We start from the raw sequence: 13,538 nt of genomic DNA on the forward strand, positions 1-13,538 counted from the left end.
GCGCCGCTGCGGCAGGCTAGGCGGGCGCCGCGGGCTTGGCTCTGCTGCAGAACGCCGCTGAGAGGCACAGGCTGACGGAGGAAAAGCGAGCGAGCGCGCTGCCGCTGTTGCTACTGCAGGAGCTTGCGCTGCCTTGTGCGGTAACGACGGTGCTGGTGGCGGCGGCTCTTGCTGGAACCTTATGGTGCATTACAGCCCAGGCTCCTCCCATACAGTTCGGCTTTGGCCAACCGCGGCGGCGGCCTGGGGACTCTCCCCCAGCAGCGGGAGCAGCTCTTCTGCTGCAGTGGAGCTTCCGAGGACCACCCCTGGAGGGACAAACTTGAAGGAACGGCGAGGAAAGGACGGCCAGAGGCGCCCGCGGGGCAAGGGCGAGAGCGCCGGGGCAGAGCCGAGTGAGGCGGGCCCGCTCCAGTCCAGTCCAGGGGCGGCTGGGGCCCGAGTGACCACGCGCGCGCAGAGAGAGCAGCAGCTCTCCTGGACAGAAGCGGAACTCACGTGGAAGGGTGGCAGCAGGGGACGGGCGGCGGGGCCGTCATCTGAAGGGAGTCTCCCGGCTCGTGGCTGAGGAGCAAGGGAGGGGCCATTCTCTGAAGCGCCAAAGGGAGAACAGCAGCAGCAGCAGCAGCAGCGGGGAGGACTCCGGAACCTTGAGCAAAGAGGCAGTTCAGTATGCAGCTTCGTCTGTCAGGTGGGCGTAGGGGCCCTGCTTCTCGGGTCCGGGGGTGGGGGGAGTTTCATTTCCCGCTGCTGCTGTAGAGGCCGCGGCATTCAGGCGGGCAGCAGGAGAGTGCCGCCTCAACAGGGTTGGCAAGGCTGCCGCGTGTCCCCTGTGAAATTCTTCTTGCTTGTCTTCCCTTTTAGAAACGTGTCTTCCTGGCGTGGGAAAGGCTATACTTCTGCATCCTTGGCTATTTGGAAGGGTTCGACAGTTCTGTCCGAGGAACCTTAAGGAAAATAAGGTGTTCTTTCTATAACTGTATTTTAAGAACGCTACAGAAGCTTAGAGGCTTCTCTCTCTCTCTCTTTCTCTCTCTCTCTCTCTCTCTCACACACACACACAGCGTCGTCCCACTGCCTGTCCCCACCAGTGGACTACCTTGAAGTCCAAGTCCTACAGATTACTTCCTGGAAGACTGCAAAGTGCGGGGAGGGGCTCTCGACTTTCCACCTGGGTTGCATTTTTTTAAAAATAAGCATAAAGATCAGAGGTAGGAAAATGGGGATCACACTAGGATCTCCTACCTAAACCAGGCTGGTCCTGCTACAATAGCTTGGAGCTCCCCAATGGGAAAGTATAGTATTCTGGGCCCACGTTGTTTTGTTGTAGTGAGCAAAGGTAGACCTTTTTCCTGTTTCCTATGAGTTGGTGGTGAACAATAGGGTTTCTGAATAGTCACTAATGGGCCATCAAACTAGAATTAAACTAAAACCCCAAAGCCAGGGGTATAAACTTGGGGGCAGTGGGGCTCAAGCCTCCTCTGGGATTTCCCAGAGGGGGCAATGCCCTCACCGGGCTGCCAGGTTGGGGCAGCGAGGCTCAGGTTCCCCTCCGGATTTCCTGGGGGAGGCAATGCTCTGCCCCTGCTGCCAGGTACCATCAGCAAGCTCTCAAGTTCAATAGTCAGTTGAACAATACTGACTGTTATCCTGTGTTGTCTTTATAGCAACTCAGCCCGTTCTTAGGAGGCAAGGCTGCCTCTCTGGGCTCTTTGACTCTATGATTCTCCGATTTAGAAGTAGTATAACAAGGAGAAAAGCTAATGGTGCTGTATGCATGCAGGTGCTCTGCCCAGAGCAACCCCATTCCCTAGGGGGAATATCTTACAGTACTCACATATAGTCTCCCATTGAAATGCAAACCAGGATGGACCCTGCTTAGCAAAGGGGACAATTCCTGCTTGCTACCACAAGAACTCTCCTCCTATGTGCTCTGTGCTGCCCCCCCAGAAATAGAGAAGTCTCAACCCCTGCTCCAAGCCACACCTGCCTGCAAAGGAAGGGCTTGCCCCAATGGAAAACTACAGTAGAAAGAAGCCTGTTCTGGAGCAGACTAGAAAATTTTGCTTTTAGGAATTTGGGGATGCCTGAATGCAGTGCTCTTGCTTTAGGACAAGCTTTGCCTGTGCATGTGCCTACCTGATTCCCACCTAATTTTCTTATATATTACAAAACACCACTATTTTCTAGTACTCTCTCCTCACAAGGAAACTAACCCTCATCTGCAGGCTGGGACTTTTCAGTTATGCCAATCAAATCTCTCTCCCCCCCGCCCCTCCTTTATATCATGCCTGTAGAATAGTTCTGGTCAACTCAAAAGCTTGCTTGCTCACTCACTTTATTGTGATGTTGTAGTTGATCCTAGTAAAGGTATTACACACTCATTGCTTTGGTTTTTTTTTCTAATTAACCAGCCCAGCTATCTGCAATAGCAGCCGTGGAACATCCCATCACACAAGAAGGCAGAGAATGCGAAATAATCAGATTTTCTGTTACCCTGTTTTGGGTCCCATTTTTTGCTCCTACATTTTAACATTTTTCTCAGTGCTTAGGAAGCTGGAGTTTGCTGTTCTTATTTCCCAGTGATCGCAAGCTAAAAAAAAGTTCTTCGTTTAAGATCAGAACAACAGTGTAGCAATTGCAACTAGTAGCATTGTGAAGTATCAAGGTATGCTGTGTCTATCAGAGCATTAAACACTGCACATGAGACCAAGTCTGAATTTCTAAGATTGTGGTATGTATTGCAGAGCAGCAATAAACATTTGGGAAAGTGACATTATTGGATTCAGTCATATTAGCCATTATTTAAATTCCGAACTTGTTTTTAAAAATGAACAAATAAGAATAAAGCATGAGCATTGTGTCATTGATTCTTGTAACTAAGTGCTTGCCTGCAGTTTTTCAGCCTGAGGGCTTAATGCTGCAGTTGGAATGCAATTGACATCCTTAAAGGTTTCAGGTAGGGTCCTGTATAAAGTAAAATTAGACTTTGAGGTGTAATGTGGGGAAGAGCTCTACCTGAGGTCTTGGAGATCTGTCGTCCGTTGGTGATGGCAGGACTGGGCCAGATGGCCCATGTGTTGACCCATCTTCATTCCAGATAATCATTCAGGTATGAGTCAAAAACCATACCCCTCAAACCAAGGCCCTTCATGAGTACTGCTTGATGTACCCTTCTGCTCAAGGATTTACACACACACAAACACACTCAAACGATGTACATCTATGTCTTTCAGAAGCACAAGAAAACTACTAGTTTTCTTACCAGGGCATCATTTTGAACAGCATCTGCCAATTACTCTACTGATCACACCTAAATCTTCCAGCACAGTGCTTCCTAATATTGGAGAATTACAAACCAAATGTGATAGAGGGCTTCTGTAATCCATCTCTCCATTCCTGGAGAATGAGGCAACAAGATACACCCACAAACATCCATAAGCAAGTACCAGAAGAATATGGAAGCCAACTGGAGAGAGACTGATCTTTCAAGGAACAACAGAGCTAAATAGCTGAAAAGAGCAACAGGACCAAACAAAAGGGTAAGAGTCTGTTCTCTTGAGCATAAAAACAGAAAGTGGACAGGATGGAAACTAAGAACAGCACTGTGTATCAAATGGAACTCAGCCGAGGATGCTGATGCAAAGAGCAGGGAGCTGTCCCCAGAGACCCTATAACTGATGGTGCTGAAAGCAGAGTAAAAAAGCTCTTGCTGGACTACTGGTGAGTTGCCCAGGGCAATAAAGAATAAAAAGATCTGGAGCTGCATAACTACAGGATTCTAATTTGATGTTCATGGGGACTTTCATATAAAAACCCAATTCATACAGACTGGTGTGGTGTTTGCTAAAGGAGGTTTCTCCACATGGCGAGCCATTTGTTCTGAAGCAGCACGCCATCTGGTTCTAGTGATTTTCATCATATCATAAACTGCCAAAAAATAAGGTTTGTAGTGACATGATGAAAATCACCAGAACCACATGGGAACAGACCATTTCTGCAACAGGTGTCTGTTTTGTGAAAAGGCTATCCAGCCAATATTACAGGAAGGTTTTGGCCAGTCTTTAAATAGACATTCCCCTGGAAAACAAGAAGAGTATCCCAGCCATGATTCCCTTGTGTAGTGTGCAGCCACAGTTTCAGTTCTTGTGATTTTGGTGTGCCAGAATGAAAACAGAAAGACAAGGGCAAAACTATGGAATCTGCTGCTTGCTGCACTATGATCAGTGGTGTCAGTTCATGTGGAATGACACCATTGAATGGGTACTGCTTAGAATGTGCTTTCTTTAGAGACATTCTTACTAAAAATCTCTGCAGTGATTATGCTTTCTGACCCCCTCCTTATCGTCATCCTCTACAGACACCACCCTCATTGCAATAATAGTAAAATAACAGGCATAATGCCAACACAATGCAGTATTCATTTCCTTTTAATGGTTACTAAGTGGGTAGCCAGTCTGCTAAGTGTCCTTGTATCTATTCAAGCCAAGTGTGTATGTGTGCCAAGGAACCAGATGCCCATGCTGGAAAAATAACTTCTATGGCTGGGCATCTGCTGGGCAATTGCTGCCAGCCAAAACAAACCCAGAAGTCTATGCACATACCTGAACTCATTTGAGGAGTTTTGCGTGTAGTGCTCTATTTATTTCAATAGGTTATAAGGTACCTTGAGTGAGGGCTGAGTGGTACAGCAATAACATGATTGGTCCGGAATATATACAGATGCTGGCAAATTGTGTCAGTGTCTGCAATAATTTAGGGCCATTCCATACATGACTCTGTGTTGGAGCAGAACAGTGGGAGGGAACAATGAGATGAGTGCACCATCACTTGTTAAGAGTGGCACAACATTTATTTTGCCATGAGTGCAAGGATCAGAAAGCAGCAGCACAGCATACCTTCAAATATGACATTTTGGTAATGTGGCATCATTACAGGATGGAACCGTAGCTCAGTGGTAAAACATCTGCTTAGCATGTAGAAGGTCCAAGGCTGAGTCCTGACGTCTTCAGGTAATGCCGAGAAAGACTCCCGCCCAAAACTTTGGGAAAACCACTGCCAGCCAGTGGAAACAATATTCAGCTAGATGAACCACGGGTCTGACTCAGTATAAGGTAGCTTCCTATGTTTCCATGTGAACAATGGGATTTTCCTCTCACAATCAGGAACTGGATTCTGAAATATCTCAATTATAAAAAGCCATAAGAAAGTGAAGAAATAATATAAAGTTCACCATGCTTTCCATGTCATTGGTCCTGAATTCAGCCAGTATTGGGACTTCTGGAACTAATTTCATGACACTGAAAAGCAATCCACACAAGGTCATAAATAAATGACATAGAAGCTAGAACAGAGGTGTCAACTTCAGTCTTCCAGCTGATGTAGGCCTTCAGCATTCATCATCCCTGGGTACTGGCCACTGTGACTGGGGATGATGGGAGTTGTAGGCCCACCACAACTGGAGGGTCACAGTTTGACACCCTGAGCTAGAGTTTCTGAAACAAATTAAAAAACCAACCAACCAACCACAGTCAGTCACATTTTACAAAAGTGTCTCCAGTAAGCAGCCCATATTATCTCACCCAGTATCTGTGCTGTGTGTAAGACCCTCTTCAGACATGAAACAGAAATGTTTTCTGTTTTGAATACCTACCCTTTGCTATATATTCATATCAAATGTCTGCACTTCTGAAAGAGATTTATCAGCAACTAGCACTCCTGTGCTAGATGTCTGTGTGACCGCTATAGAGTGGGTAAATACCAGATAGCTGTGACTATCACATCACTGATTGGATGTGTATGTGGAGAGGTGCACTTACAGTAGAGCACTAGTTCTCTTACTCACTTAACCACTAACATAAATGTGGGGGGGGGCATGTTCTGCCACAGCAAAGATTCACCATTTTCAAGGGGGGAAATTATTTGAAGAACAGCAATGCATGAGATCTTTATAGTACTTGTGAGCATTCAAAGCACTACACATTAATTATCCTCTTGCAATCCTTTCAACGATCTTGTAAGGTATGCAAGTATCACTATCCTCATATTGCAGCTGAGGCTTAGAGAGAGGGGCTTACACTTAAGGTCATCTAAGGGATGAAATCAAACCAAGGAAGTCCTGATATGTAGCTCAGTCTCTTAACTACTGCACTACACTAGCTCCCAGTATGCACAGTGTGACTCTTCTCCTTTCCTTTATAAGATGCAAATGGAGTTTTGCCCCACTGAATAGTTTTACCTACAGCACTGAAGTGTTCTCCCCTGCCACCCACTGATTTGTGTCCAGTGATAATACAACTGTTGTAAGAGGAGTGCTAGCATTGCAATATTGCTAATTTGGGAAGAAATGGCTTCTTTTGTTTTTTCAAAAATATACCTGATAATCTATACAGGCCCTACAGGAGCAATTTCTTCTGAATATTATTATTTATTTATTTTATTAGACTTTTATTTATTTATACATAAATATATATAAGGAGGATATCCCAACAAGAAGGTAAAGACATCAGCAGCACAATTCTAGGCATGTTTACTTAGAAGTTGCACTGTGCCCAGTGGGGGCTTACTCACTAGTAAATATGTTAGAGCTCAACTCACTAGCTGGATGTCCATTCTGTGATCAGCAGTTTAAGTGAAAAACTAAATTAAGAGCAAAAACAGGCCACTTGGAAACAAAGTGGAAGGGGACTACTTTTATGTTGTTCAGTGACACAGGCCAGCAGCAGGGTTGTCTGCCTGGTTTCTCAGACTACCGTTCCTCCTCACTTCAGGGACTGGCTGCAATCATCAGTTCTCTACACAACTGCAAATTTCCATAGACCCTTAATGGTGATTTGAGGCCTGCAACTGTGGCAGAGATATAATATACGGTATTCTTAATGTTAAGTTTGGTATTCCTCTTGGTCAAAGTATAGCCTTTTTTCTTTTTAAAAAACAAAAGAACATAAATAAGTAAAGGATGCTCGGGCTAAAGGTTAAGTTCCAGTTTGCCAGAACAAATTGTCCTCTTTTTCTTCCAGTTCCACTGTGGGGCATACATTCCCTTCCAGCCATTCCTTACTTACATATAAATCATCTCCAATCCATCAACTGCCCTTTCCTACCTCAGACTGACTCATCCTAAATCTTATTTTTTTCCAAACAATATGCTTTTTATTGGATCCAAAAATGCTGTGTTATGAAATCACTATCTAGACTTAAAACCTGGACCTTCATCACTTATGGGAGAATCGTTTCTGATTTTGCTTTTTCCCTTTTGTTTGGTAAAAATGTGGAAGATACCTAACCGGAATCTACTTTGCCAGATGTGAGTTAGAGATGCTTAATTTGCACTCCAATTGAGGGTATGATACCTGTCAATTAAGTAGTAATTTCTTTGAAACAGGGGCGTAGCAAGGATGGAGTGGGCCCAGAGACAAGATTTTAAAATGCGCCCCCCTCACTGAAGCTCAGCTCATGAAGTAAAGAAATCTTAAATGAGGCTGAATAGTGGTAACAAAAAGCATATATATATATACACACACACACACACACACACACACACACACACACACACATGCATACAGTGTGTGTGTGTGTGTGTGTGTGTGTGTGTGTGTGTGTGTGTGTGTGTGTGTACACACACACACACACAAAAACATCATCCTAAATTATTTTTTTAAAGGTTTTGTAAATTGTGGATGAGGCAAGTCATTTAATGGTACTAGAGAAAGACATGCTGTTCTGGTAGCTCCAGGTCTTAACACTCACATCAATTTTGGAGGATGAATATAACTGAAGGAAGCCCGGGCAGGTACGCAGCTGGGGGAGTCAGTCATGTGACTTGCCTCGGGGGTGCAAGGCGTGGGGCCCCCAGACAACTGTCTCCCCTTGCCCTATTATAGTTACACCCCTGCTTTCAAACTATAGTAACTAAGGGCTGGCTCATGCTATTTTTGGCCACTTGAGACTAGTCTACACATTTCTTTAGACTGCAAATATGTACATTTAACAGAGCACACAACTACATGAACGGCATAACACAGAAGGAGCACACATTGTTGCAAGTCTCTGAGAGACTTAAAAATGGAACTTCTGTGCTTGATGACACTGACCTGAAATATTGTGCAAGCTTTCTTCTATTAGTTACTCACATTGTACTATTAAATGCACATACAGGCAGCCCTCATTCATGGGGGTTCCGTGTTGGCATACAACCACAGATAACAAAACCATAGATAATGAAAACTTAAGTCAATGGAAATTGGGATATTAGGTTCTGGAGCCCAGGAAAATGACAGAAAAATCACAAAAAAGACAGGGTAAAAGGTAGGGAAGTGCACGAGCTGGTTCAGCGCCTTCTCTCGGAAGCATCAAACCAGCAGGGTGGGAAGCAATTCCCATAAAAAGCAGGTAAGGAGTTCATGCCTGCTCGTCCTTGCCCCACTGTTTTTCTGCCAGTGGCTCCCACTCTCCAAAAGGCCGTGCACAGCTGAGGTGCTGTTCCCTGGAGCCTCTACACGGCCGGCACATGCCAACGCCACACGGAAGCTGCAGGGGAAAGCATCACAGCTGCGTGCAGCCTTTTGGAGAGCAGGCACCACCAACAGAAAAGCAGCTGGGTGGTGATGAGCACATAAGGAGCGCCTGACCTGCTTTTTAAGGGAATTGCTTCCCACCCCGCCGGCGGCTCCACACGGCACATGCACATCCCTAGTAAAAGCAGAAATAAGGATGGAGCACAGCACTGTACCTTGGCCACCTCAAATGTCCTGCTCTCCCACTCTCCAGCTCCTGGAGCAATGCCCCCCAGCTTCTCCATTAATGTGTAATCATGACATTTCCACACCCCACAGTTAAAGTCCAGCACTTAGCAGCACAAGGCCGTTGGCCTGATTGGTTGGTAGGCTGGCCAAAGAGGCAGCACAAAATTTATTTATTTTATTATTTTATTTTATTTATTCAATTTATATACCACCCTTCCTAATGTGGCTCAGGGCAGTATCCTCTTATATCCACGAGGAGTGCATTCCATAACTCAGGGGCAACAACTGAGAAGGCATGATCCCAGATCAACACCAGATGAACTGGTGGCACCCAAAGACAGACCCCTCCTGATGATCTTAATGAGTGGTGGGGATCTTGTAGAGAAAGGTGTTTTCTCAGGTAACCTAGACCTAAGCAATTCAGGGCTTTAATGGTAATGAACAGCACTTTGTGTTTTGCCCAGAAACATATTGGAAGCAAGCCAGTGCAAATAAAATTAAAACTAAATCCAGTTCAAGTAAAGATACATAGAGGAGTGTGTAAGAATCAAGGAGTGAGAGGAGAATCCGTTTTCAATGGATAATTATAATCAGTTTGTAATTTAAACTGAATTTTTAATTGCAATTTAAATTAAATACAGTACTGTAATTATCAAAGTTTTAAAAATTGAAGTTTTTAATTAAAATAAAATACAATTTCATTACAATTCAAATTAAATTTATAAAATTGATAATTAGTATCTTATGAGGGCAGCACAATGCTGCAAGAGGCTAAAAAAATTGGCTTCGAGAAGAAGCTCCACCGGAATGGCTCAAAAAAAGCCTACATAAGCTACAGAGCAAGGGCTCCTGAAGGCTCCCATTGGCTTCCTAAGGATACCAAATGCTGCCAAATGTTACCCAGAATGGCTTTTAGAAGCACAAAAAACCCTAAATATGCAGACCAAAGCACTCCACTGTCCTCTTCCAAACTCCTCTCACAACCTATGAGCACGGGCAGCCAGAGCATGACCATGTATGTGCAGAACTACACTGCAGAAAACCATGGATATGCGAAGCCTTGTACCACAGATAGCAAGCTCAAAGATATATTGTCCGACCACCTGTATCAGCATCTGAAGAAAAAAGATTAGCCAGCCTTCAGTATATTGCCCCCTCGCATTTCGTTTCCACCTCTTGTCAGTTGTTTAGCTAATTTAGTGTGATATTTTAAATGTTTATTTCCTTATATGCCTGCACCATATAGAGTGAGGAATATAATGCACTAAGTTGTTTGAGTTAACACAGTCCTCTGCTAAGTGTGTGCCTACAGAACTAAACTGCCTTTTTTAGTGAGGGCCAAACTGGAAGAGAGCTGGTCTTGTAGTAGCAAGCATGACTTGTCCCCTTAGCTAAGCAGGGTCTGTCCTGGTTGCATATGAATGGGAGACTTGATGTGTGAGCACTGTAAGATATTCTCCTCAGGGGATGGAGCTGCTCTGGGAAGAGCATCTAGGTTCCAAGTTCCCTCCCTAGCATCTCCAAGATAGGGCCAAGAGAGATTCTTGCCTACAACCTTGGAGAAGCTGCTGCCAGTCTGTGTAGAAAATACTGAGTTAGATGGACAAAGGGTCTGACTCAGCATATGGCAGCTTCCTATGCTCCTATGTTAGATATTGTACAGGAAAAGGACTCACTGGACTCCACTTCCTCTCCCACCATTTTCCTGCTTAAAAATTACCCTTGATGGAGACCCTGGGTCCTTTCCCCAATGAGAAAACAACAGGGGGTGGGTGGCAAGTGGACAAACAGCAGGAGGGGGAAGTTAAGCAGCCCCTCCCTCTTGCTATTACTTCAGTCTTGGTTATAACTTCTACAGCTTCTTTTATTTCCTTCATTTGTTCTTTCTTTCTTTCCTTTCTTCCTACTTCCTCAACAAAAACTGTTCAACCTGAAACTGTTTCATGTGTAACATCTAGAGCAGGCCTGCACAACTCAAATGACCTGGCGGGCCAAAACCAACCATGACTAGGGATGTGCACGGAACCATGGAGGCGTGGTCCGGCACTGGGGGGAGTGTGTCTTTAAGTTAGCAAGCCGAAAAACCTGGAGCCACGCATGTGCCCTTCGCGGTGCGCACGCGCTCGTTGCCACCACCGGTGCGCATGCCGCATACATCACAATGATGTATGTGGCATGCGCGTGCCAGCAGCGGCGACAAGCACATGTGCGCCGTGAAGGACACATGCGTGGCTCCAGCTTTTTCGGCTTACTAACTTTAAAGACAACGACGGGGGCAGGGGCGGCAGGGAGGAACTCTGCCGCCCCAAGAACGTTTTAAGAAAGTCCAGCGCCAGAGGGGGAAGAGCGGCGGGGGTGGGTGGGTAACACATGCACACTCCTAACTGTGACTTGGTTCATGGGAGCCGAAGTCAATTCTTAGGGTGCTGATTATTAGAGTAACACTTAATATCAATCAATCAATCAACCAAATTAAAGTGAAATGAATTAAAATGAATAAAAAATGAATTTAATCAATATTTAACTTTTGATGTTCTGGCAGGCCAAGATTGATTAAATTAATATGAAATAAGTTGAATTAAAATTCATTCTAATAATATAAATATTATACAATCTGTACAAAATACATAATAAAATGCATTGTTCTTCCTTTCCACCTCTGCCAAACCATCACACATAACATGGAACACTTTTAAGGGGGGGAAATATGAGAAGCTCTTCTGATAATTTTGGAAAAGAAGGGAGAAGGGGAAAGAAAGATGGAAGGATGCAGCAGGAGGCTTGGAGAGAGAGAGAGAGAGAGAGAGAGAGAGAGAGAGAGAGAGAGAGAGAGAGAGAGAGAGAATGGAGCAGTCTTGGTGTGAGAGAGAGAGAGAGAGAGAGAGAGAGAGAGAGAGAGAATGGAGCAGTCGTGTGTGTGTGTGTGAGAGAGAGAGAGAGAGAGAGAGAGTGTGTGTGAGAGAGACAGAGAGAATGGAGCAGTCGTGTGTGTGTGTGTGTGTGAGAGAGAGAGAGAGAGAGAGAGAGAGAATGGAGCAGTCTTGGTGAGAGAGAGAGAGAGAGAGAGAGAGAGAATGGAGCAGTCTTGGTGAGAGAGAGAGAGAGAGAGAGAGAGAGAGAGAGAGAGAGAGAGAGAGAGAATGGAGCAGTCGTGTGTGTGTGTGTGAGAGAGAGAGAGAGAGAGAGAGAGTGTGTGTGTGTGTGAGAGACAGAGAGAATGGAGCAGTCGTGTGTGTGTGTGTGTGTGTGAGAGAGAGAGAGAGAGAGAGAGAGAGAGAGAGAGAGAGAGAGAGAGTGTGTGTGTGTGAGAGAGAGAGAGAGAGAGAGAGAGAGAGAGAGAATGGAGCAGTCTTGGTGGGAGAGAGAGAGAGAGAGAGAGAGAGAGAGAGAGAGAGAGAGAGAGAGAGAGAGAGAGAATGGAGCAATCTTGGTGAGAGAGAGTCCGTTCCCCATTGTCCCCGTCCTCCTCCCGCCACTAACAGCTTTCCCTACCCATCCCTCGGCAACACATTCTCTCCCCGCCAGGCTCCCTCCGTCCCTGCCATTTTTGTCCGCCCACGCCACTGGACTCCCTCGTGGGGCCACTGTCCACCGCCACCTCCTACCTCATTGCCATCGCTGCCACCTGCACATGCATGTGAACCACCAGGATAAATCCCGGACCAATCCCATTGGCATCACAGCGGCAAACCTGACTATGAATTCTCCCTTGAAAACAGGGTCAGGAGTATGACTGCTCTCCTAACCCCTTTTCCTGCTCGTGTGTCAGCCATGGCTGCTTGCAGCCATGGCTGGCAGATTCAGGGAAGGAGGAATCCCTATAACGCACTGCGCACTTGTGCGGTGCATTATTGGAGCATCCCAGCACCCTGATCCTCGGAGCTGCCAGCAGCAGCCAGTGCTTGTGTGGGTGGGTGATCCCATCCCCAACCAGGGATGTCTGAGTGATCGTCTGCAGGGAGGTAAGCACTTTTGGGCTTCCTCCCTGCAAAATGGGTAACCCCTTCTCACTGGTTATGAAAAAGAGCTCCTAGTGTGGATCCAAGGGGCCACATGAAATATAATTAATGTCTGCTCCCAACAGCTGAGCCATTGTGTAAGCATTCTCTTTCTATCCTTTGTTCCCAGTAACCTCAGACTGTGTCAAATATCCCCAATGTGTACTGCCTTCTAGGACAAGCCTCAACATGCTATGGCTACTGTTTACTTTATTTATTAAATATTTATTTTATTTATTTGAAATATTTAAATAAAACATTTATTTAAAATAAGTCCAGGGGCAGCAACAGAGAATTTACTTTCCTAAATGACATCTGTACCCTAGGGCTAAATCTTCCAGTTATGGCTTCCTATAAGAATAAAACCAAAGCTGTTGCTAGGGCTTCTCAGTCACAGAGCTGGAGAAAGCAATGAGGCTATTCACACGATTGTAGAAAATCATGTAGCCACCGCTAGCCCGATTTTCTACAATCGTGAGAACCACCGGGCTTGGCTGCGAGTATGGTGGTCCTTAAATGGGTAACCCGCTCAAGTAGCCCGCCCCTTAAACCGCGTTTGTGGAGCGAGCGCTCCGCAAACCCAGTTTTTGGGATCGTGAGTAGCTGCAGTGCGGCTCCTTGCCACGGCTACTCACGAGTAGACCCTCGGCGGGCAGCTGAAAAGCAGCTTCCCGGCTCTGGGATCTCCCCAGTATGCCCTGCATGCTTGCACAGGGCATACTGGAGCCTCCGGGGACCGTGTGGCCCCCAAACTCCCCAGCCCCCGCCGGCTCCATCATGGATCCGGCAGTCATGA

At 45.8% G+C, this 13,538-nt stretch overlaps 1 protein-coding gene and 1 long non-coding RNA gene across 5 annotated transcripts in view; one reads left to right on the forward strand and one right to left on the reverse strand.

Moving 5' to 3' along the window:
* The window catches only part of PPP2R2B (protein phosphatase 2 regulatory subunit Bbeta), a 365,300-nt gene that overhangs the window by 230,094 nt on the left and 121,668 nt on the right, over window positions 1-13,538 (reverse strand). The window lies entirely within an intron of this gene.
* On the forward strand, window positions 56-3,771 carry LOC128344369 (uncharacterized). 3 transcript variants are annotated; one of them, XR_008315817.1, is made up of 3 exons: window positions 56-691; window positions 865-962; window positions 3,237-3,771. It is a non-coding gene; the product is annotated as an uncharacterized LOC128344369 (long non-coding RNA). The 3 variants fall into 3 exon arrangements; XR_008315816.1 differs by lacking the exon at window positions 3,237-3,771 and adding an exon at window positions 2,415-2,863 and having other exon boundaries at window positions 59-691; XR_008315815.1 differs by lacking the exon at window positions 3,237-3,771 and having other exon boundaries at window positions 58-691; window positions 865-2,863.

Source organism: Hemicordylus capensis, chromosome 2 (assembly GCF_027244095.1).
Source record: "Hemicordylus capensis ecotype Gifberg chromosome 2, rHemCap1.1.pri, whole genome shotgun sequence".
Lineage (NCBI taxonomy): Eukaryota > Metazoa > Chordata > Lepidosauria > Squamata > Cordylidae > Hemicordylus > Hemicordylus capensis.